Source organism: Erinaceus europaeus, chromosome 11 (genome assembly GCF_950295315.1).
Source record: "Erinaceus europaeus chromosome 11, mEriEur2.1, whole genome shotgun sequence".
NCBI lineage: Eukaryota > Metazoa > Chordata > Mammalia > Eulipotyphla > Erinaceidae > Erinaceus > Erinaceus europaeus.
Genome location: NC_080172.1, coordinates 18,856,535 through 18,878,124, shown reverse-complemented (window position 1 = coordinate 18,878,124; position 21,590 = coordinate 18,856,535). Strand labels below are relative to the sequence as shown.

Sequence of the window (21,590 nt, the reverse complement as noted above, 5' to 3'; positions counted from 1 at the left end):
TGAAGAGTAACGGAGACAGTGGACAGCCCTGTCTAGTCCCCGATCTGAGGGGGAATGCTTTCAGCTTCTGTCCATTGAGTATGATGTTGGCTGTAGGTTTGCTATATATAGACTCCACTATCTTGAGGAATTTCCCATCTATTCCCATTTTTTGTAGAGTTTTGAGCATGAATGGGTGTTGGATTTTGTCAAAGGCTTTCTCTGCATCTATTGAGATAATCATGTGGTTTTTGGCTTTGCTTTTATTGATGTGATGAATGACATTGATTGATTTACGGATGTTGAACCAGCCTTGCATTCCTGGGATGAAACCCACTTGGTTATGATGAACAATCTTTTTGATGTGTTGCTCTATCCGGTTGGCCAAGATCTTGTTTAATATTTTGGCATCTATGTTCATTAGAGATATTGGTCTGTAGTTTTCCTTTTTTGTTCTGTCCCTATCAGCTTTTGGTATCAGGGTGATGTTGGCTTCATAAAAGGTGGAAGGGAGTATTCCTGTTTCTTCAATCTTATGGAATAGCTTAACAAGTATGGGTATTAACTGTTTCCTGAAAGTTTTGTAGAATTCGTTTGTGAAGTCATCTGGTCCAGGACTTTTGTTGTTGGGGAGATTCTTAATAACGGTTTCAATTTCTTTGTCTGTGATTGGTGCATTTAGATTTTGTAGTTCTTCTTGGTTCAGTTTTGGAAGTGCATAGGTTTCTAGGAATTGTTCCATTTCTTCCAGATTCTCTAGCTTGGTGGCATATAGTTCTTTATAGAAGTTTCGCAGAATTCTCTGGATTTCTGTGGTGTCAGTTGTGATATCTCCTGCATCGTTTACAATTCTACTAATTTGAGTCTTCTCTCTTTTTTGTTTGGTGAGTCTGGCTAGGGGTTTGTCAATTTTGTTTAATCTTTCAAAGAACCAACATTTGGCTTCATTGATCTTTTGTATGGTTCTTTTATTTTCGATGTTGTTTATTTCTGCTCTAACTTTAGTGATTTCTGTCCTTCTGGTTGCTTTAGGGTTCCTTTGTTCCTCTTCCTCTAAGTCCTTGAGGTGTGTAGTAAGGTCGTTCATTTGGGCTTCTTCTTGGTGTTTAATATGTGATTGTATGGCTATAAGTTTCCCTCTCAGTACTGCTTTCGCTGTGTCCCAAATATTTTGATAGGTTGTGTCTTCATTTTCATTAGTTTCCAGGAACATTTGAATTTCCTGTTTGAGTGAGTCTCTGACCCAGTGGTTCTTAAGGAGCATGTTGTTTAGTTTCCAAATTCTATGTCTTTTAATAATTTTCCGTTTGTTGTTAAAAGTTAGTTTTACTCCACTGTGGTCTGAGAAGATACTTGGGATGATTTCAATGCTCTTGAATTTATTGATGCTGTCTTTGTGGCCTAACATGTGGTCTATCCTTGAGTATGTGTTATGTGGATTTGAAAAGAAGGTGTATTCCAGTTTTTTGGGGTGGAGGAGTCTGAAAATGTCCAAGAGTCTAGTCTGTCAATCTCTTCATTCAATTCTCTTGTATCTTTATTGGTTCTCTGCTTTGTTGATCTAAGTGTGAGAGTGGGGTATTGAAGTCTCCCACTATTATTGTATTACTATTGATGTATTTTTGTAATTCTTTCAGTAGATGCTTAATGTATTTAGATGGTCCCTCGTTGGGTGCATAGATGTTAATAATTGTTAAGTCTTCTTGGTTGATTGATCCTCTAATCATTATGTAATGTCCTTGCCTATCTTTTATTACTTTATTTAATTTAAAATCTATCGTGTCTGAGATGAGAATGGCTGTTCCTGCCCTTTTTTGTGGACCGTTAGCCTGTATGATAGTTTTCCATCCTTTCACTTTAAGTCTGTGTTTATCTTGTTGTGACAGATGGGATTCTTGCAAGCAGCAAATGGTTGGGTTATGTTTTCTGATCCATCCCCCCACCCTGTGCCTTTTGATGGGTGAGTTTAAGCCATTGACATTTATTGATATTATGGATTTAATGTATTGTAGTGCCATTGTTCTAAAAAACAATTTGTTTACTCTGACATATTGCAAGTATTATAGTGATGTTCTTGTTTATAAGAGGTCTTTTAGTACCTCTTTCAGGGCCGGCTTGGTGATAGTTGCCTCCTTTAACTGTTGTTTGTCTAAGAAGGTTTTGATCCCTCCATCTAGCTTGAATGAAAGTCTAGCAGGATATATTATCCTTGTTTGAAACCCTTTTTCATTCAGGGCTTGATAGATATCTTGCCACTCCCTTCTGGCTTTTAGAGTTTGAGTTGAGAAATCTGCAGAAAGTCTTATGGGTTTTCCCCTGTATGTGACTTTTTGTTTCTCTCTTGCAGCCTTTAGGATCCTTTCTTTATCCTTACTTCTTCTCATTGTGACTATGATGTGTCTTGGTGTTTTCAGGTCTGGGTTGATTCTGTTTGGTACTCTCTGGGCCTCTTGCTCCTTGATATCCTTTCTGTTATTCAGGTCTGGGAAGTTTTCTTGTATTATTTCCTCTAGAATGTTTGCTTCCCCTTCCTCTCTTTCTTCCTCTGGCAGGCCAATTATACGAATGTTACTTCTTTTGAGATCATCCCATATGTCTCTGTTGTTGTTTTCAGTGTCTCTCAATCTCTTTTTAAGCTCTTTCACCTCTTTCTTAGTTTTCTCTAACTCATCCTCTGTCTGACTAATTCTGTTTTCTGCTTCTGTTAGTCTGCTTTCCCTTGCCTCAGCTTCTTTCTTCATTACAGCTATTTCAGCTTTCAGTTCTCTAATTGTCTCAAGATAATCAGTATTTTCCTTGGGGGTCTCAACTGTTGTTTCCCTAATACTGCCATTCCTTTCCTCCAATGTTGTTTTCATTTCTGTGACTAATAAGTTTATTATTGCTTGCATACTTTTCTTATCTATGGTTACTTCTGACTGATTTGTGGTTTCTTCTGGGCTCTTGTCTTCATTCATTGGGGTAGCAGTTTTATTTGTTTTTAATCTACCCATTTTTTTTTTATTTATGTGTTTCTCTCTCTTTTTTTTATGCTCTGTTGTTCCTCAGTTGTTGTGTTTTGAGCACAAGTAACACTGTACTAAATACCTTTATGACAATTGCACTCACCAACCTCCGAATTACAGTAGCAACTGAAGTAAGTATTGAAGGAGTTTAATCGTTACCAGTTAGCCAAACAATTTCTCCAGTCCATGAAAAATAGTAACCAAATCCCAGTGAAGAAAGAGAAAAGAAAGAGAGGATAGCAAGAATAGACAGTTATGCAAATCTACTATCCAGTGTATATTCTAGGGGTAACAAGAGTGTAAAGGGAACTAGAGCAGAGATACACACATAGAGAGTCCACTCTGGGTCAGATTTCTTCCCCAAAGTAATTCACAAATTCAGAAAGGCAAAGAAGAAAGAAGTGTATGACAAGATAAAAAAAAAAATAGAGATAGAGAGAGATAAGAGAGAGAAAAGGGAGAAGATAAGAAGAAGGGTTGTAATTAAAGAGCAGTGCGAGGAACTTCCCAAATGTGTATCAGTGAATTAAAAAAAAAACAAAAAAAAAACCCTGTTTGGTGGTATGGGGTATCCTGCTAGTAGCTGGTCCCAGGCACTGCTTATGGGGGGGTGGGGGGCGGCGGGAAGGATGTATGCTTGAAAATTAAAAGGAAGAAAAAAGAATTTTTTTCCCCCTATTCTAATTCTTAACCCACATTAAGTTATAGACACCTCCTTGGTATGACCGCTATGGCCCCTTATTGGCTGGCCTGCTAATGGCAGAAAATCCTATTGTTTGCACGAGATGTGTCCGGAGCTCAAAGGCTAGCCGCTTCTCCGTCCGCCATCTTCCGGGAGACCCCCCCCCTCCAGACTTTTTAAGAGGATTTCTCAAAAATCCAATGAGATTTGGATCCTTTGATCCAATGAGAGCTATACTCAAGAAGTCTTTGGATCCACCCACAGGGTCGCGGTGGACCCTGGATTCTCCCAAGAGGAAGCCCCCGAGCTAAAGTGCTCTCTCCGGGTCCTCTGCCTGCCGCGCTCTGCAACTGGCGGAGGAGCCGCCTTCTTGGGCGGGCGGAGGACAATGCCCGGCGCACTCACCTTGCTCGGCGCCGCTGGTGAATTCTGGAGCCCCGCTAGTCCGTGTCACCTTTACTCTAATTCTTAACCCAAATTAAACTGTAATCACTTCTTTGGTGCCCCCCCTTATTGACTGGCCTGCTAAAGGCAGAAAATCCTACCGTTGCCGATGATGCGATCAGAGCACTCGCTGTCAGCGACTTCTCAGGCCGCCATCTTCCTAACTCCCCCAAAACTACAATTTCTATAGTTATATATATTTCCTTCTTGATGATGTAAGTGCTATTTATCCTTCATATACAAGTTAGGTTACTAGGGGATCTGAGTAACTAGGTTAAGGGTACATAGATAGTGAACAGTGAAATCAAGATTCAAAGAAAAGGGCTGGGGAGATAGCATAATGGTTCTGCAAAAAGACTTTAACGCCTGAAGCAGCAAAGGGCTAAGTTCAATCTCCAGCACCTCTATAAGCCAGAGCTGAGTAGATCAGCAGTGTAAGGAAAAAAAAAGATTCAAAGTCATCTATTTCTACCAAAAATATCCTTTTTCCCCCTTTTCTACAATACCACTTTGATCACTTCAGAATGCAGTCTATTACTTTTTAAAATATTAATTTATTTTCCCTTTTGTTGTCCTTGTTTTATCATTGTTGTGGTTATTATTGTTGTTACTGATGTCGTTGTTGTTGGATATGACAGAGAGAAATCAAGAGAGGAGGAGAACACAGCGAGGGAGAGAGAAAGATAGACACGTGCAGATATGCTTCACAGCCTTTGAAGCAACATCCCTGCAGGTGGGGATCCCTTGAGGATCCAACCGGGATCCTTACATGGTCCTTGCGCTTCTCCCCATGTGTGCTTATCCCACTGCGCTACTGACCGGCCTGGCCCCCTCTATTACTTTTAACCAGACTGTAAGTTTACAAAGAAACTCATTTACTTTTAGGTAATGCCAAAGAAAAATACACTACATAGAGAGGAATCTACTATGAGGGCGAGAGACATTTATATCACTGATATATTTAAATATAATTAGAAACTGATTTCAGACAACACCACCACTGTCTCCTATGTTAAAACACTGCTAGAAAAAAATGAAGAGTACCGGGAGTCGGCCTGTAGCGCAGCGGGTTAAGCGCAGGTGGCGCAAAGCACAAGGACCAGCAAAAGGATCCCGGTTCGAACCCCGGCTCCCCACCTGCAGGGGAGTCGCTTCACAGGCGGTGAAGCAGGTCTGCAGGTGTCTGTCTTTCTCTCCTCCTCTCTGTCTTCCCCTCCTCTCTCCATTTCTCTCTGTCCTATCCAACAATGACGACAACAACAATAATAACTACAATAATAAAACAACAAAGGCAACAAAAGGGAATAAATAAAATAAAATATTTTAAAAAAATGAAGAGTACCATTTTCTTTCCTATAAAAAGAAAAAAAATAGTTTCTTCTCAAAATGGATTTAGTAATAGTCACTGGACTTATTTATATAGGATTTTAAATCAATAATAAAACAGTTTTTATTTCAAAATAAAAAAGTAAAAACTAAGTGATCTTAAAATTTTCAGGGATATTTTACTTTCAAGTAGCATGTGTGTCCTTAGAAGGAGAGACATACTGTACAGTATATTTTACAACTTATACTCCCAACTAGCATATTTATAGAGTCAATTTTAAGAGAATGATACCCTTTTTTAATTGAATGCTTTTTTTAATATTTATTTTTATTTATTCCCTTTTGTTGCCCTTGTTGTTTTATTGCTGTAGTTATTATTGTTGTTGTCGTTGTTGTATAGGACAGAGAGAAATGGAGAGAGAAGGGGAAGACAGAGAGGAGAGAAAGACAGACACCTGCAGACCTGCTTCACCGCCTGTGAAGCGACTCCCCTGCAGGTGGGGAGCCGGGGTTTGAACCGGGATCCTTATGCCAATCCTTGTGCTTTGCGCCACCTGCGCTTAACCCGCTGCGCTACAGCCCGACTCCCCCCCTTTTTTTTTACACCAGGGTTATTGCTGGGACTTGGTGTGGGCATGATGAATCCAATGCTTCCAGTGTTTTTTTTTTTTTTTTTTTTTTTTTTTAATAGGACTGAGAAACTGATAAGGGAGGAGAGAAGCAGCTTCCCTTATACAGGCGGGAACCAGGGGCTTGAACCCATATCCTTGAGTACAGGAGTGTGCACGTTCAACAGCCAGGCCCCCTTTATATTTTTAATGGTATTCCTCATCTCTAGTTTTCTTATTAAGAGCTGATATTTAATTGTTGATTTTGTTAACATGTTTTGTTTAAACAGGGAAATATTATCTTAGAATAGTCAAGAAAATACTATACAATGAAAAATGGTATACCATTAGTTTTCTAAAAAAAAAAACTATAGGCTTTGGACAGTATTGGAAACTATGGATACCTATTATGAAGTTTTAGAAGTTCTGAATTTTTATTACTGAATGCTACTTATTTTCCAATAAAAATTTTATATATTCGGGGGTCGGGCGGTAGTGCAGCAGGTTAAGCGCACATGGCACCAAATCCAAGGACCAGAGTTAAGGATCCCTGTTCAAGGTCCTGGCTCCCCACGACGCAGAGGCGTCGCTTCACAAGCAGTGAAGTAGATCTGTAGGTGTCTTTCTCTCCCCCTCTGTCTTCCCCTCTTCTCTCCATTTCTATCTGTCCTATCCAACAACAACAATAATTACAACAACAATAAAACAAGGGCAACAAAAGGGAAAAAAGAGCAAAAAAAAAGTTAAAATGGGCAGAGGATATGAACAAAACATTGACCTCAGAGGAGATCCAAAAGGCTAACAAACATATGAAAAACTGCTTCAGGTCACTGATTGTCAGAGAAATGCAAATTAAGACAACACTAAGATACCACCTCACTCCTGTAAGAATGGCATACATCAAAAAGGACAGCAGCAACAAATGCTGGAGAGGCTGTGGGGACAGAGGAAACCTTTTGCATTGCTGGTGGGAATGTAAATTGGTACAGCCTCTGTGGAGAGTAGTCTGGAAAACTCTCACAAGGCTAGACATGGACCTTCCATATGATCCAGTAATTCCTCTCCTGGGGTTATACCCCAAGGACTCCATAACACCCAACCAAAAAGAGGTGTGTACTCCTATGTTCATAGCAGCACAATTCATAATAGCTAAAACCTGGAAGCAACCCAGGTGCCCAACAACAGATGAGTGGCTGAGAAAGCTGTGGTATATATACACAATGGAATACTATGCAACTATCAAGAAAAATGAACCCACCTTCTCTGACCCATCTTGGACAGAGCTAGAAGGAATTATGTTAAGTGAGCTAAGTCAGAAAGATAAAGATGAGTATGGGATGATCCCACTCATCAACAGAAGTTGACTAAGAAGATCTGAAAGGGAAACTAAAAGCTGGACCTGACCAAATTGTAAGTAGGGCACCAAAGTAAAAACCCTGTGGTGAGGGGTAGTCATGCAGCTTCCTGGGCCAGTGGGGGGTGGGAGTGGGTGGGAGGGATGGGTCACAACCTTTTGGTGGTGGGAATGGTGTTTATGTACACTCCTAATAAAATGTAGTCATATAAATCACTAGTTAATTAATATGAGAGGGGGAAAATTAATTGTACGTCTCGAAGTTTTTAAAACACAGACTGTCTTTTTAATATATAGGCTGTGTATTTGATATGCGGACTCTCTCAAAAGCCTAGACCAAGTAGATCAGAAGCATCCAATAGCACAGGTATATACAAGACACTGGATACTGTACAGCAAACCCTAACAAAAGGACTTTTCAAAGTTAACCCAATTACCAAATAATGTGATGATAACATTAACAATCCATTGTCTTTTTGAACCCTAAGACAGCAGGAACCTCACATCCCCACTATAAAGCCTCTACTTCCCCCAGTCCTGGAACCTTTGGATAGGGCCCACTTTCTCGCATGCCTCTCCCAATCCATTTCAAATAATATTGCATCTGCCAATCGAAACCTAATCAACGCAACGATTGCCACCTCAACATGCTTCACCTCAGACTGTGTCCAGAGACTTCACGTGTGGAATGACAACCCTTCAGCTTCATAACTCCGGTGAGACCTTTCCTTTCATAGTACTCTCTAATTCCATCTCAGGTGGTTCACTTCCTAATAAAGTCCCAAAACCTAGATATACACCAGTTTCTGTGAGAGAGAGCATATGTTCACATGTATCCATAAACTAGTGCAAAATATATACCTGAAAGCAGAAGCACACTAGAGTTTGCAGTGAGTACCTCCCTAACACTTCCTCTCCACTATTCCAAGCTTTGGGTCCATGATTGCTCAACAACTTGTTTGGCTTCGTATGTTAACTCTCTTTTCAGTCACCAGGTTCCAGATGCCACCAGGATGCCGGCCAGGCTTCCCTGGACTGAAGACCCCACCAATGTGTCCTGGAGCTCAGCTTCCCCAGAGACCCACCCTACTAGGGAAAGAGAGAGGCAGACTGGGAGTATGGACCGACCAGTCAACGCCCATGTTCAGCGGGGAAGCAATTACAGAAGCCAGACCTTCTATCTTCTGCAACCCTCAATGACCCTGGGTCCATGCTCCCAGAGGGCTAGAGAATGGGAAAGCTATCAGGGGAGGGGGTGGGATACGGAGATTGGGTGGTGGGAATTGTGTGGAGTTGTACCCCTCCTACCCTATGGTTTTGTTAATTTATCCTTTCTTAAATAAAAATAAATAAATAAATAAATAAATAAATAAATAAAAAAGAATCCCGGCTCCCCACCTGCAGGGGAGTCGCTTCCCAGGTGGTGAAGCAGGTCTGCAGGTGTTTATCTCTCCCCCTCTCTGTCTCCCCATCTCTCTCGATTTCTCTGTCCTATCCAGCAACAACAACAACAACAACAACATCAACAACAATGGCAACAAAATAGTAAAAATGGCCTCCAGGAGCAGTGATTCGTAGTGCAGGCACCAAGCCCTGGAGCATATATATACATGTATATGTATATATTTCTTGGAGTTAATTTAGACACACCCCAATTGGGGGATTTTTATAATCAAGTTAACTCCTGTACCAAAATTCTGCCCTCACCATTCAATTTATGTACTTAGTACCTGCAATACAGATTAGTCAAATGTTCCTAACATAGTAACATTCTGCACAGTGTTACTTATATGAACTGAGGCATAATGTCTTAACACAAACCAAGAACTTCATGCGGTGCAACGTCTGTCACAATACACCTACGTTGTTTAATATTTCACTTCTTGTATCTCAAAGGAAAATTATTTTCTATTCTTTTATTATTATAGGACAGTCACTCATTAATAATAATAAAAAAATAAACTGGTACTTCCTAAACTGAGTTATGTCTAACTTCTGGTTCAAATCCAAATGTGGAGGCGAAAGGGGGGTGGTGGTCCCGACTCTTTTTTTGAGGGGGGTTGGTGGTCAATCTTGTCTCAGGAGACCTTGGAGGTGGATGACATCTCCGTAAGAAACCTCTGTAAATCTAGTTCCCTCTCTCCAGGCAGTTGAGAAAGTCTAATCTTTGGAAAGGCAGGCAGACCCTCCACCTTTTAGGAAGTGTGTGAAATCGCCAGACCTCAAATCTGAGTATCATTTGGGCTACGTTCAAAACAAAACAAAACAAAATGACATAGGAAGGTGGGTCCCGGAGGGGGGTGGGGGGTGTGGATGGTGGTGGTGGCGAAGATCCCAGCCACCTGCACTGACTCTAAATCGTGGCAAGCAGCCCAGAAACTGAGAATCAGCGGGAGGCTCCCCAGTTGGTTCTTTGGGAACTAGAGAGGCGGGTGACCGAGCGCCTGGCCTGCAGGGACCGAGCTGGGCGAACCAGGAGGCGGGGGCAGCGCTCAGCCCGGAGCTGCAGAGCCGCTAGGGGCGTCCCCGCGCGGGGGCAGAGCGGGGCGGGGTCGCCGGCCGGGGTCCACCGCAGCCCGCTCGGAGCGCAGAGTCGGGGAAAGGGGGAGGGGGGTGCAAGAAACGACAAGCTGCGGGGGCGCGAGAGGCAGTCACGGCCACTGAGCTCAGCCCTGTCACTTCCCAGCCTCAAGACGGCGGAAACTTGGCGGGGGTGGGGACGGTAGGGGCGGGGGAGTGGCGAGGGAGAAAACATTCCCCACTGAGTCAGGCAGGGTATACTGTGTCTTCCGAGCTGAAGCCCTTTACCTTCCCGTCGGGAGTGTCGGGGCTGCTGCTTCCACTTCAAGGAGGCGCCGGTCATAGATAGGGGAGGCGCGACTGCGGCGGTGGCAGCGGCGGCCGCGGCACTTGCTGCTCCGCCACTCATCCAGGCTCTGGGAAATAATTTCCCGCCGCGCGCTGGGCCGCCCCGGAAGGTATTGTGCCACTTCCGGGTGGTTGTCAGTGACGCTCTGCAGCCGTCGTCAGGGTGGTCTGAGCTGGTGGCCGCGGGCCTCCAGCGCCAGAGGTGTGAGACTGGTAAGTGATTTTTTTTTTTTTTTTTTCCTGGATGGCTTCCCGAGCCTGCGATTTCCGGTTGGCGGGAGCTCACGGCTGCATCTTGGCTAGATCAAGAAGTGAACGGGAGAAGGTCGGACAAGGAGTCCCCGTGGAGCACCGAGGCTCTGCACAGACCCTCTGCAATGTCTGAAAAGGCCCTGGAGTCCCGATCGCGCCTTCTCTAGGGTGGCAGTATTTTTACCTCCGACTTGGATCTCCCCGTCTACCCCTACGTGACACTTAACGAGACGGTTTACCGCGATGTGGTGTAATACTAAATCTTGCTCTCAAGGATTCAGCAGGAGTGGCCCTTAACCTCCCAAGATTTGCAAGATTTGGTCACCCTGCAAATGGTAAAGCAGCCTTCTCCGTCGCTGCTTTAGCATCCTTTTCCTAAATAGTGTCTTCATTTACCTTGGAGAGCAGGGGATCAGAAATGAGCATCATTTGCAAACTTTTTTTTTTTTTAGTTGAAGTGACATGAGGGGAGGGTCATTTCTGATTAAGAGATAACTTATTATGGTTCCCGGTGAAGTTGGAATTTAGTGTGTGCTTTTGTGACTCCTCGATTAGCTAATGCAATACGAGCACAAGCTTATTATTTATATGTGTCCTTTCAATGCACACTTTTAACTTTAGTTGAGTGTACTTTTAGACAGGAGTGCTTTCACTCTTCTGTAGGTTTCCTGGATAGAAAGGATTCTGAAGGGATCCTCCTCCCCTCTATGTGATGCAAGTCTAAAGTAGCCAGAGGAGTTTTTAAAGAAAAGTTGGTTCTGTCTGGTATTGTAAGGAAAGATGCTCATTCATTCAACGATTAGAAAGCTAGGATGTAGACGATGAGGACTTCTGTCTCTTAAGTGATCCAGGTTGTTTGGGTGGTAAGTAGTTTTTTGTTCAGCACCTCACCCCACCCCAGTCCCCTGCAAAAGTTAACGTATTTATTTTAGTTTAATTGTAAAACAGCCAATTTCAAAGAGACCCCAGTGGTAACTCTAGGGCGAAATAAAAGCATTATGTTGCAGTTCCAGGCTTCTGAGGTATCAGGCTGATTTTCAGTCTTTTTTGCTTGAAACTAGTGCAACCATGTTTAGATAGCACATGGATTTTCTGATCTCTGTCAGTTTAATAACTCAACACATTTAAATCTCATCTGCTTTCAGTTTTGCTGATTTCATTGAATCATGATTCTTTTTTTCTTTGTTTTTGAAAGGATTGTAAATCACTTCAGGGTGGTTATATGGTTTTACGTAGCAACTAGCTTTAGGACAGACTATAATCTTCAAAAAATGGTTGCTCTTGATTTGTAATATCTTCCTTCACATTAACACGGTCAATTGCTGCTACTCACCACAAACAACTACTGTTTGCCAGGCTCTTTACAGCCAATATTATGTTTACACTTATAAGAAATCATTACTGCCGTTATTTTGTAAACATTCTATGCTGAGACAAAGACATTGTGACTGAAACTCAAGGATGTTCTCATAAATGATACACTCAACCTAAAAGTCTAGCTGATTCCAAACTTTGGCTATCCCCACCCCCCAACCCCACTTTGTTCTATATTGCATTTTCTTTTCTTTTTTTTTGCCTCCTGGATTATTGCTGGGACTCAGTGCCGACACTACAAATCACTGCTCCTGGTGACCACTTTTTCCATTTTATTTGACAGGACAGAGAGAAATTGAGAGATGTGGGGGAGATAGAGATAGACACCTGCCAACCTGCTTCACTATTGTGAAGTGCTCCCCTTACAGGTTTGAACTCCAGTCCTTAACACAGGCCCTTGCTCTTAGTACTATGTGTGCTTAACTGGGTCCACTACCACCCGGACTCCTAAGGAATTAATTTCTTATGTTAATATGTTAAAGATTAAAGATATCATATTCAGGGATTTAATAAATACCGTGAGAGTGGGACTGGTCAGTGCTGTAATCAGTAGAGCAAACACATTACCTGGGTGGTGGGAACTATGTAGAGTTGTACTCCTCTTATCCTAAGGTTTTTGTGGGTGCTTCCTTTTTATAAATAGAATTTTAAAAAAAAGAAGAAGAAGAAAAGAAATCTGAAATGAGTCCCTTATGTTAAATCATCAAGTTTGCATCCCTTTCTTATGGCATCTCCACAGTCTCCTTATGGTTCCTAGTATCTACAGTCTCCAATTCAAACCCCAAAAGGGAAGGATAGTCACAGTACCACAAACAGGAAGTGGGCTACCACCTGCCAATACATTTATGACATGACTATACTCCTGCAAGGTCATCATCCACCCTACTGACAAAAAACTGACAAATACAGGTCTCATTATTTACTAAACCAAAGGAGACCAAAAGATTAAAAAAAAAAAATGAAGTCAAATAAAGTCAGGTGTAGATTCTGGGAAAATAAAAAGTAATAGTTCAACTATCTAAATTACTGGTCCATTAAAAAAGGGCAGTGGGGCAGTGCAGGGAAAAAGCTCAGTGTGTAACTTCATTTTACCATGTGTGAGGATCTGAGTTGGATTCCTGGCACCACAAAGGAGCACCATAGGCAGCACCAAGGAAGCTCCATTTATGATGGAGTGGAGCTTTGGTCTCCCTCTCTCTCACTCACTCTGTCTCTCTTCCTCTGTTTGTCCCTCTTTCTTGAACTCTTTAAAAATTGTAGAATAAATATTGGGTCAGGGAGGCAGCTCTACAGTACTGAAAGGATTGCAAGGATTTCAAGGCCCTGGATTCATATTGGGGGGGGGGGGAGATGCAGGAATGTTTGAGCACCAGACATGAAGATTTATTGAAGAGTTCGGAAAATCTGAGAAACATGTTGAAACTGAACCTTTATGCAAAGACTATGAACATAAACAACATTCTTTATCAGGCCAAGAATCACAAAATTTGGATGAATAAGATGGTGGCAGCCCTAGAACCCAAATCTGATGAGAAAGGTGTCCTAGGCAAGAAGAAAGGAAGAAAAGGAGTCTGTTGGTATAAAGACAACTAAAGAAGACTGGTGGGAAAGAATGCTACAGCAGCCAAGAAGCCAGCAGAGAAGAAAGCCACTTCAGAATAAAAGCCTGCTGTGCAAATGAGCTCTGTTCTGTAAAGGAAAAATAATCTGCCTGATCAGAGAGACAGTGGGGGGAAAAAAAAAAGAAAGAAAGAAAGGAAAGAAGGGGCAAACAAAAAATATTATAAGTTAATCTTTAGAGACAACTATGAAATATGACATAACAACTCTCAAGAACCCATCCTCAAAATATGCAAGAATTTTTTTCATTTCCATATTAGGTAAAGAGACCAAAGTTGATCATCGAAAGGCTAGGGAGACAGATCAGCTATAGAGCACAGAACTTGCATGCATGAAGTCACCCTTACCATATATGCCAGAGATTAATGGAAAAGTGGTCTCTTTCTCTTTTGCATACAAATAAATAAAGGTCTTTAAAAATAGTTTGAATAAAGAAGCTCAGAGACAAAAGAGAATTCAGAAGACCAAGTGAAAACCATACAAGAGTACTCACAAAAGCTAATCAAAGAGAGAAAACAAAATTCAATAAAAGAAGTGAGCTCAGATATAAAATTAACATACAGGGGCTGGGCAAGGACCAGCATAAGGATCCCAGTTCGAGCCCCTGGCTCCCCACCTGCAGGGGAGTCGTTTCGCAGGCGGTGAAGCACGTCTGCGGGTGTCTGTCTTTCTCTCCCCCTCTCTGTCTTCCCCTCCTCTCCATTTCTCTCTGTCCTATCCAACAACGAACAATGGCAATAATAATGGTGGCCACAGCGAGGCTACAAACAACAAGGGCAACAAAAGGGGGGAAAATGGCCTCCAGGAGCGGTGGATTCATGGTGCAGGGACCGAGCCCAGCAATATCCCTGGAGGAAAAAAAAAAAGTATGCCACTCTCTTGCCCTTATTCAGCTTTTGTATTCCTTGCTTTGATAAGGTTAGCTTTGGAATGAGTGAGGGAAGTATAATAGGAAGTACATGAGGAGGGTATCTAAGTCTAAATAGACACTACTTCATTATGAACTTTATGGTGACTTTTTATGCCTTTTTACTTGCTGCATATACTGACTCACTGTAGACTATTGTGCACTTTTGTATGCCCTAATTTATGGATACATGTGAACATATGCTCTGTGTCATGGGACCTGGTCCATATCTAGGTTTTGGGACTTGGTTAGGAAGTGAACCACCTGAAATGGAATTAGAGAATCCTATGAAAGGAAAGGTCTCACCTGAGTAATGAGGCTGAAGTGTTGAGATTCTATGCCTGATGTCTGGACACAGTCTAAAGTGAAGCTTGCTGAAGTGGTAGTCTTTGTACTGATTAGGTTGGGATCAGCAGATGTGATATCATTTGGTATGAATTGAGAGAAGCATGCAGGAAAGTGAGCCCCACCCTAGAAGTTCCAGGACTGAGGGAAATACAGGCTCTAAGGAGAAAGTGGGAGTTTCCTGCTGTCTTGGGGTTTAGGAAGGCAGTAGACAGTTATTGCTGCAATCAAATTATTTGGCAATTGAGTTAACTTTGAAAATCCCTTAGTTAGGATTTGCTGTATCATACACAACGTCACCATAATTTATGTCCTTTGACCTTATTTGTATATAGCTGTGTCATATAGAGTAATGGCACTGGTTGCTTCTGTTCTCCCTGGTCTAAGCTTTTAAGAAAGTCAACATTTCAAACACTCGGCCTATGGTTGGTGCATTAAAAAGTTTGAGACATTCGATCAATTTTTCCCCTCATATTAATTAAATAGTGATTTATATGATTACAAGTTAATAGGAGTGTACATAAACACCATTCCTACCACCAAAAGACTGTCCCATCCCATCCTGTCTCCACCCCCCCACCCCCGCGCAGTGAAGCTGAACATCCACCCTCACCATCACCATCACCCTCACCCTCACCCTCACCCTCAACCCAGAGATTTTTACTTGGGGCCCTACTTCAAACTCAGTCAAATCCTGCTTTAAGTCTTACCCTTTCTGTTCTTCTTTCTCAACTTCTGTTGATGAGTGGCATCATCCCATACTTGTCTTTGTCTTTCTGTCTTTGCTCACTTAACATAATTCCTTCTAGCTGCATCCAAGATGAATCGGAGAAGGTAGGTTCATTGTTCTTCATAGCTGCATAGTTTTCCATTGTGTATATATACCACGGCTTTCTCAGCCACTCATCTGTTGTTGGGCACCCGGGATGCTTCCAGGTTTTAGCTATTATGAATTTTACTGCTATGAACATAGGTATACACATATCTTTTTGGTTGGGTGTTATGGAGTCCTTGGAATATGTCCCTAAGAGGAATTACTGGGTCATATGGAAGGTCCATGTGTAGCCTTGTGAGGGTTCTCCAGACTACACAGAGGTTGGACCAATTTATATTCCCATCAGCAGCACAGAAGGGTTCTTTTGTCCCCACAGATTCTCCAGCATTTGTTGCTGCTGTCCTTTTTCATGTATATGCCATTCTCACAGGGGTGAGGTGGTATCTCAATGTTGTCTTTATTTGCATTTCTCTGACAATCAGTGACCTGGAGCAATTTTTCATGTGTTTGTTAGCCATTTGGAACTCTTCTGTAGTGAATTCCATTTCAGATTTCTAACCCAGAGTAGTCTTAAGATAATTTGTGCAGTTTTATTATGATAAATGTATGGCAACTTGTTACAGCAACACTTCAAAGCTAATACTACTTATGCAGTTTAGAAAATGTAGTTGGGCCTAGGACATCTAGTTTTTTTTGTTTGTTTGTTTTTTACTATTATTACAAATGCTCACTTAGTGAAGTAGCGTGTAATGTCTCAGTATTTTGAAAATAATTTTCACCTCTTAAAAGAACAGAGGGTCTCTCTGAGAATATGTGTACTACACGGTAGACTCTCTCACTTAGTAAAAGTTTTTCACTGTGATTCCAGATGATATCATGATGCCAAGCTGACTTCCCTGGGCAGACAACCCCACCATGTGTCCTGGAGCCCTGTCTCCCCAGAGCCCTGCCTCACTAGGGAAAGAGAGAGACAGGCTGGGAATACAGACCAAGCTTCCCAATGCCCAGAGAAGCAATTATAGAATCCAGACCTTCCACCTTCTGCACCCCACAATAATCCTGGGTCCATACTCCCAGAGGGATAAAGAACAGGGAAGCCATCAAGGGAGGGGATTGGATACAGAGTTCTGGGGGTGGGAATTGTCTGGTAATGTACCCCTGTTATCCTATAGTCTTGTCAATATTTCTATTTTATAAATAAAAATTTAAAAATTCTTTTCATGGTGTCAGCAATTAAGATGCAGAAGTAAAGATGGCACTATCCCTTCTTTAAGATTATAATCTAAAGATTAAAAGCAATTGAATCATTGATTGACTGAGTGACTACTGTCCTGATTTAGGTTGTGGCATTAGAGTCAGGTACACAATGGTCTGAGAAGAGACCTAATCCCTGCCATTATATGTTTTCAGTCTAGTGGGAGAAATCAAAAAATAATTGCAAAATGGAAGAGTTTGAATTCATCTACACCTTTTTCACCACTTATTATTGTCTCCCTTTTGATTTGACGTACTCTAGTAAGTGTTATATCATGTCATCTCAATTTGCATGTAAAGCCTAATGCTGAGTTTTGTTTCATGTATTAACTAGCCATTTGTATCTTTTTTGGAGGCATACCTACTCAAATCATTTGTCATTTAAAATTTTTTTATTATATTTATTTATTGGATAGAGATCACCGGGAATTGAGACGAGAGAGGAGATAAAGAGGTAGAGAGATAGACACCTGCAACACATCTTCACCACTTAAGAAGTTTTCCAGGGGGTCGGGCAGTGGCGCAGTGGGTTAAGCTCACATGGCGCAAAGTGCAAAGACTGGCATAAGGATCCTGGTTTGAACCCCTGGCTCCCCACATGCAGGGGAGTCGCTTCATAGGCGGTGAGGCAGGTCTGCAGGTGTCTATCTTTCTCTCCCCCTCTCTGTCTTCCCCTCCTCTCTCCATTTCTCTCTATCCTATCCAACAGTGAACAACATCAACAGCAATAATAATAATAACCACAAGAGGCTACAATAACAAGGGCAACAAAATGGGGGAAAAATGGAAAAAAAGAAAAAAGAAAGAAGCTTTCCTCCTGCAGGTGGGGACTGGAGGCTTGAATCCAAGTCCTTGAGCACTGTAATGTGTGCAGGCAACCAGCTGCGCCACCACCCGGCCTCTCATTTACCATTTTTAAATTTAATCATTTGTTGTTTTGATTTTTAGATGTAATAGTTCTTAATAGATTCTGGCATAGTATCCCATGTCAGATGATTGATTTGAAAACATATCCACTGTGGGGGCGGGGGGGGCGCGGTGGTGCACTAAGTGCACATAGTACAGAGTGTAAGGTTCCAGGTTCGAGCCCTGGGCTTTTCATCTGCAGGGGGGCTCGCTAAACAAGTGGTGAAGCAGGTCTGCAGGAGGCTCTCTCTCTCTCTCTCTCTCTCTCTCTCTCCCTCCCTCCCCCCTCTCTCTTTTTCTCTCAGTTTTTCTCTGTCCTATCCAAAAAATCGAAAAAAATGGCCACAGGAGCAATGGATTTGTAGTGCAGGCACCAAGCCCCATTGATAACTCGGAGGCAAAAGAAAGAAAGAGAGAAACTATACCCACCAGTTCTAGGTTTTTTTCACTTCATTGCTAGTGTCCTTAGAAATTTTGTTTTTCTGTTGCCACCAGGATTACCTCTTGGACTTGGTGCCAACATGATGAATCTATTACTCTTGGTGGTAATTTTTTTTTCTTTTTTTTTTAATTAAAAAATTATTTTGATAGTTCCGAGAGAAATTGAGAGGGGAGAGGAAGGGAAAGAGGAAGAGAGAAAGAGAACCACCTGCACAGTGCTTCACTGCTCATGAAGCTTCACCCACCCACACCCCACAGGTGGGGACCTTGGGTTTAAACCTGGGTCCTTGCACATGGTAAATCGTGTGCTCAACCTGGTGTACCACCCCTAACCCCCCTTTTTTAGTTTTATATCTACAAACTGTTGTGTTTCTTACCTCTAGTAGCTGGGTTTTTTTTTTTAATTAGTGATTTATTATGATCAATAAGATTGTGGGATAAGAGGTACACTCCTATACAGTTCCTACCACTAGAGTTCCATATCCCATCCCTTCCATTGGAAGCTTTCCTATTCTTTTTTTTTTTTTTTTTTTGCCTTTGCCTCCAGGGTTATTGCCAGGACTCAGTGCCTGCACCACGAATCCACTGCTCCTGTAGACCGTTTTCCCCCCTTTCATTGCCCTTGTTGTTGTATCATTGCTGTGGTTAATATTATTGTTGTTGCTGTCGTTGGATAGGACAGAGAGGGGGAGAGAAAGATAGACACCTGCAGACCTGCTTCACCGCCTGTGAAGCGACTCTCCTACAGGAGGGGATGCGGGGGCTCGAACAGGGATCTTTATGCAGGTTCTTGGCTTGGCACCACGTGGGCTTAACCCGCTGCGCTGCCACCCGACTCCTGCTTTCCTATTCTTTATCCTTATGGGAATATGGACCAAAGATGTTTATGGGGTGCAGAAGGTGGGAGGTCTGGCTTCTGTAGTTGCTTCTCCATTGGACATGGGCATTGACAGGTCGATCCATATCCCCAGCCTGTTTCAATTTTTCCCTAGTGGGTAGGGCTCTGGCGAGGTGGGGTTCCAGGACTCATTGGTCAGGGAAGTCAGGTTGGTGTCATGGTGTTTTTTTTTAATTTTATAATTGCTTGGTTTCTGCATAGAAATCATGCCATTTGTAAGTACCGATAGTTTTTATGTTTGAGTCTGAAAACCTTCCATTTATTGTGTTACCCTTTATCAACTGATTTCCCTGACAAGAACTTTTTTTAAACATTGTTGTAAAGACTGGTAAATGAGCATTTTTGTCTTGTAGCTGTTGTTAAGGGCAGGGCTTTTGCCTTTAGCTATTAAGTATGGTATCAATTGTGATTTTTTTTTTTTAATTTGTAGATTCCTCATCAAGTTCATGATTTTCTTTTCTATTTCTAGTTTATTAAGTGTTTTTTTTATCTTGAAAGCTTGTTGGATTTTGATACATTGATTTATATATCTACTTAGGTCATCTTGTGATTTGTTTTCTTTATAGTAGACTGGCAACAGAATAAGGCCTATTACGTTGTTTTATTTTTCCTGTATGAGATAAGTTGAATTGCCCAGTTACTGATGTTTCTATTTTGATGGATTCGGTTTGCCCGTTACTCTGTTGAATGTTTTGTCTCTGTATTCAGAATAGATTTTGGTCTATATATAACTTATGATATTTTGGTATTATGACAGTGAGTTGGGAAGTGGTCCTTCTGGTTTCTACTTCTCACGTAAATTGTGAAGGTTGGTATCTATTATTTCTGCTCCAAGTCTTCCTAGGCTTCTGATCCTAGGCATCCCTAACTTTTCTAACAAGTTACTGCTCAGCTCTGGTTTATAGTGGTGCTGGGCACGGAACCTGGGACCTTGGCACTTCAGGCATGGCAGTCTTTTACATAATAGTAATCTAGTTTTTGTTTTTGGTTTTTCTGCTCTGATTATTTTATTATTTCTGTAATTGTGACACATTCTGCACATATTCGAAGAGTTTGGCTTTTCTCATTTTTTTTTCCTGAGAATACTTCATCTGTCTTATGCTGTACATGTTTGTAGCAATGGTGCTTCCTATCTTTATTGTGGAAAATTTATTTATATTTGTTCTTTTAATTTGATGGAACAAAGAAATTCAGAAGGGAAGGGGAAATAGAGGGAGAGAGAGAGAGAGAAAGAGAGATCTGCAGCAGTACTTCACTGTTGATGAAGCTTTTCCCCTGCAGGTCGGGAATGGGGTCTTGAACCCAGGTCCTAGTGAATGATAATGCGTGTGCTCAACCAGGTGTTCCCCCTTCAGGCCCCTATCATTGTAAGTTTGCATACTTTTCCCTCACTCACAGCACCTGCCTTTATTATTTTTGAGTGACTCTTTTCAAGAAGAGGGATGAAACCAAAAATTTGTACATAGAGTTTTATCAGTTGTAGTATAATATATGTGTTCCTTGGGTCTTGTTTTTACTTTTAAAATCACTTTCTATATTGCTGTTTTTCTTTATAAATATTAACTGTAGTGGATTATGAACATTTTCAAAAAGGCAGGTTTTGTTATTGTTACTATAATGGTTATTACTTCATATACCGCCTCCTTTGGTTGTCCTTTCCTCTCTCCTACCATCAAGCACATTTGCCTTCCCTTAGGTAATCAATGTTAACAATATTGACAGTGAGTCTTATATATCTTTTCAGTTGGTCAAACTGATAGACTGAAAGCTATCAAGAAGGGCAGTTCACCCTAGAGTAGACTGATGCTGTGACCAGGAAAGCAAGTTCAGTCATTTCTGGATTTCCCAAGAAATCGTGATTTCAGCTATGGAGTGCAAGTGATTTGTTGTATCTCTGAAATGGTTTCCTAGTCTTGGTATCTCCTCCATAGTGCTTAGATGGAACTGGACCATCTTCCTCAGTTTAATTCCCATTTCCCCTATTGTATGAATTCAGTTATCAGTGTGACCATGTTGTTCATAAAGGGTTTTACTTGTTTCTGAAATGTCAACTAGAAGTAGGCTAGAGATAATGGATACAAGGAGTATTTAACCACTTGTCTACCAGATCCTAGAGAAAGGTCAAGAAGTGTGGGGATGCTCAGCAAATATCAAGTGAAACATTTGAAATTTTCTTTCCCTCCCTCCTTGCCTCCCTCTCTCTCTTTCTTTCTTTCTTTCTCTTCCTTCCTTCCTTCCTTCCTTTCTCTCTCTCTTTCTTTCTTTCTTTCTTTCTTTCCTATCTTTAGTTATTTATTGGATAGAGACAGTCAGAAATCAAGAGGGAGAGAGGCACTGTTGCACCATTTGTGAAGCTTCCCTCCTGCAGATGGGGATTGGAGGCTCCACCGTGGGTCCTTGTGCATTGTAACATGTGCGCTCAACCAGGTGTGACACTGCGCGGCCCCTGGAATTTTCTTTATACCAGCTTACTTTCTTTTTTTTTAATTTTTAAAATATATTTTTTATTTATTTTCCTTTTTGTTGCCCTGGTTTTTATTGTTGTTGTAGTT

At 41.6% G+C, this 21,590-nt stretch overlaps 2 protein-coding genes across 8 annotated transcripts in view; one reads left to right on the top strand and one right to left on the bottom strand.

Annotated features, from left to right (window-relative positions):
• The window catches only part of SLF1 (SMC5-SMC6 complex localization factor 1), an 80,724-nt gene extending 70,385 nt beyond the window's left edge, over positions 1–10,339 (bottom strand). For 4 of the 7 annotated variants that reach the window (XM_060201169.1, XM_060201178.1, XM_060201179.1 and 1 more), the window contains exon 1: positions 10,207–10,339. The gene's annotated coding sequence lies outside the window, so the exon portion shown is untranslated. The remainder of the gene's footprint in view (positions 1–10,206) is intronic. The other 3 variants (XM_060201170.1, XM_060201174.1, XM_060201173.1) reach the window with 2 other exon arrangements.
• Positions 10,340–10,355: 16 nt separating this feature from the next.
• The window catches only part of KIAA0825 (KIAA0825 ortholog), a 427,876-nt gene continuing 416,641 nt past the window's right edge, over positions 10,356–21,590 (top strand). The window contains exon 1 of the mRNA XM_060201180.1: positions 10,356–10,479. The gene's annotated coding sequence lies outside the window, so the exon portion shown is untranslated. The remainder of the gene's footprint in view (positions 10,480–21,590) is intronic.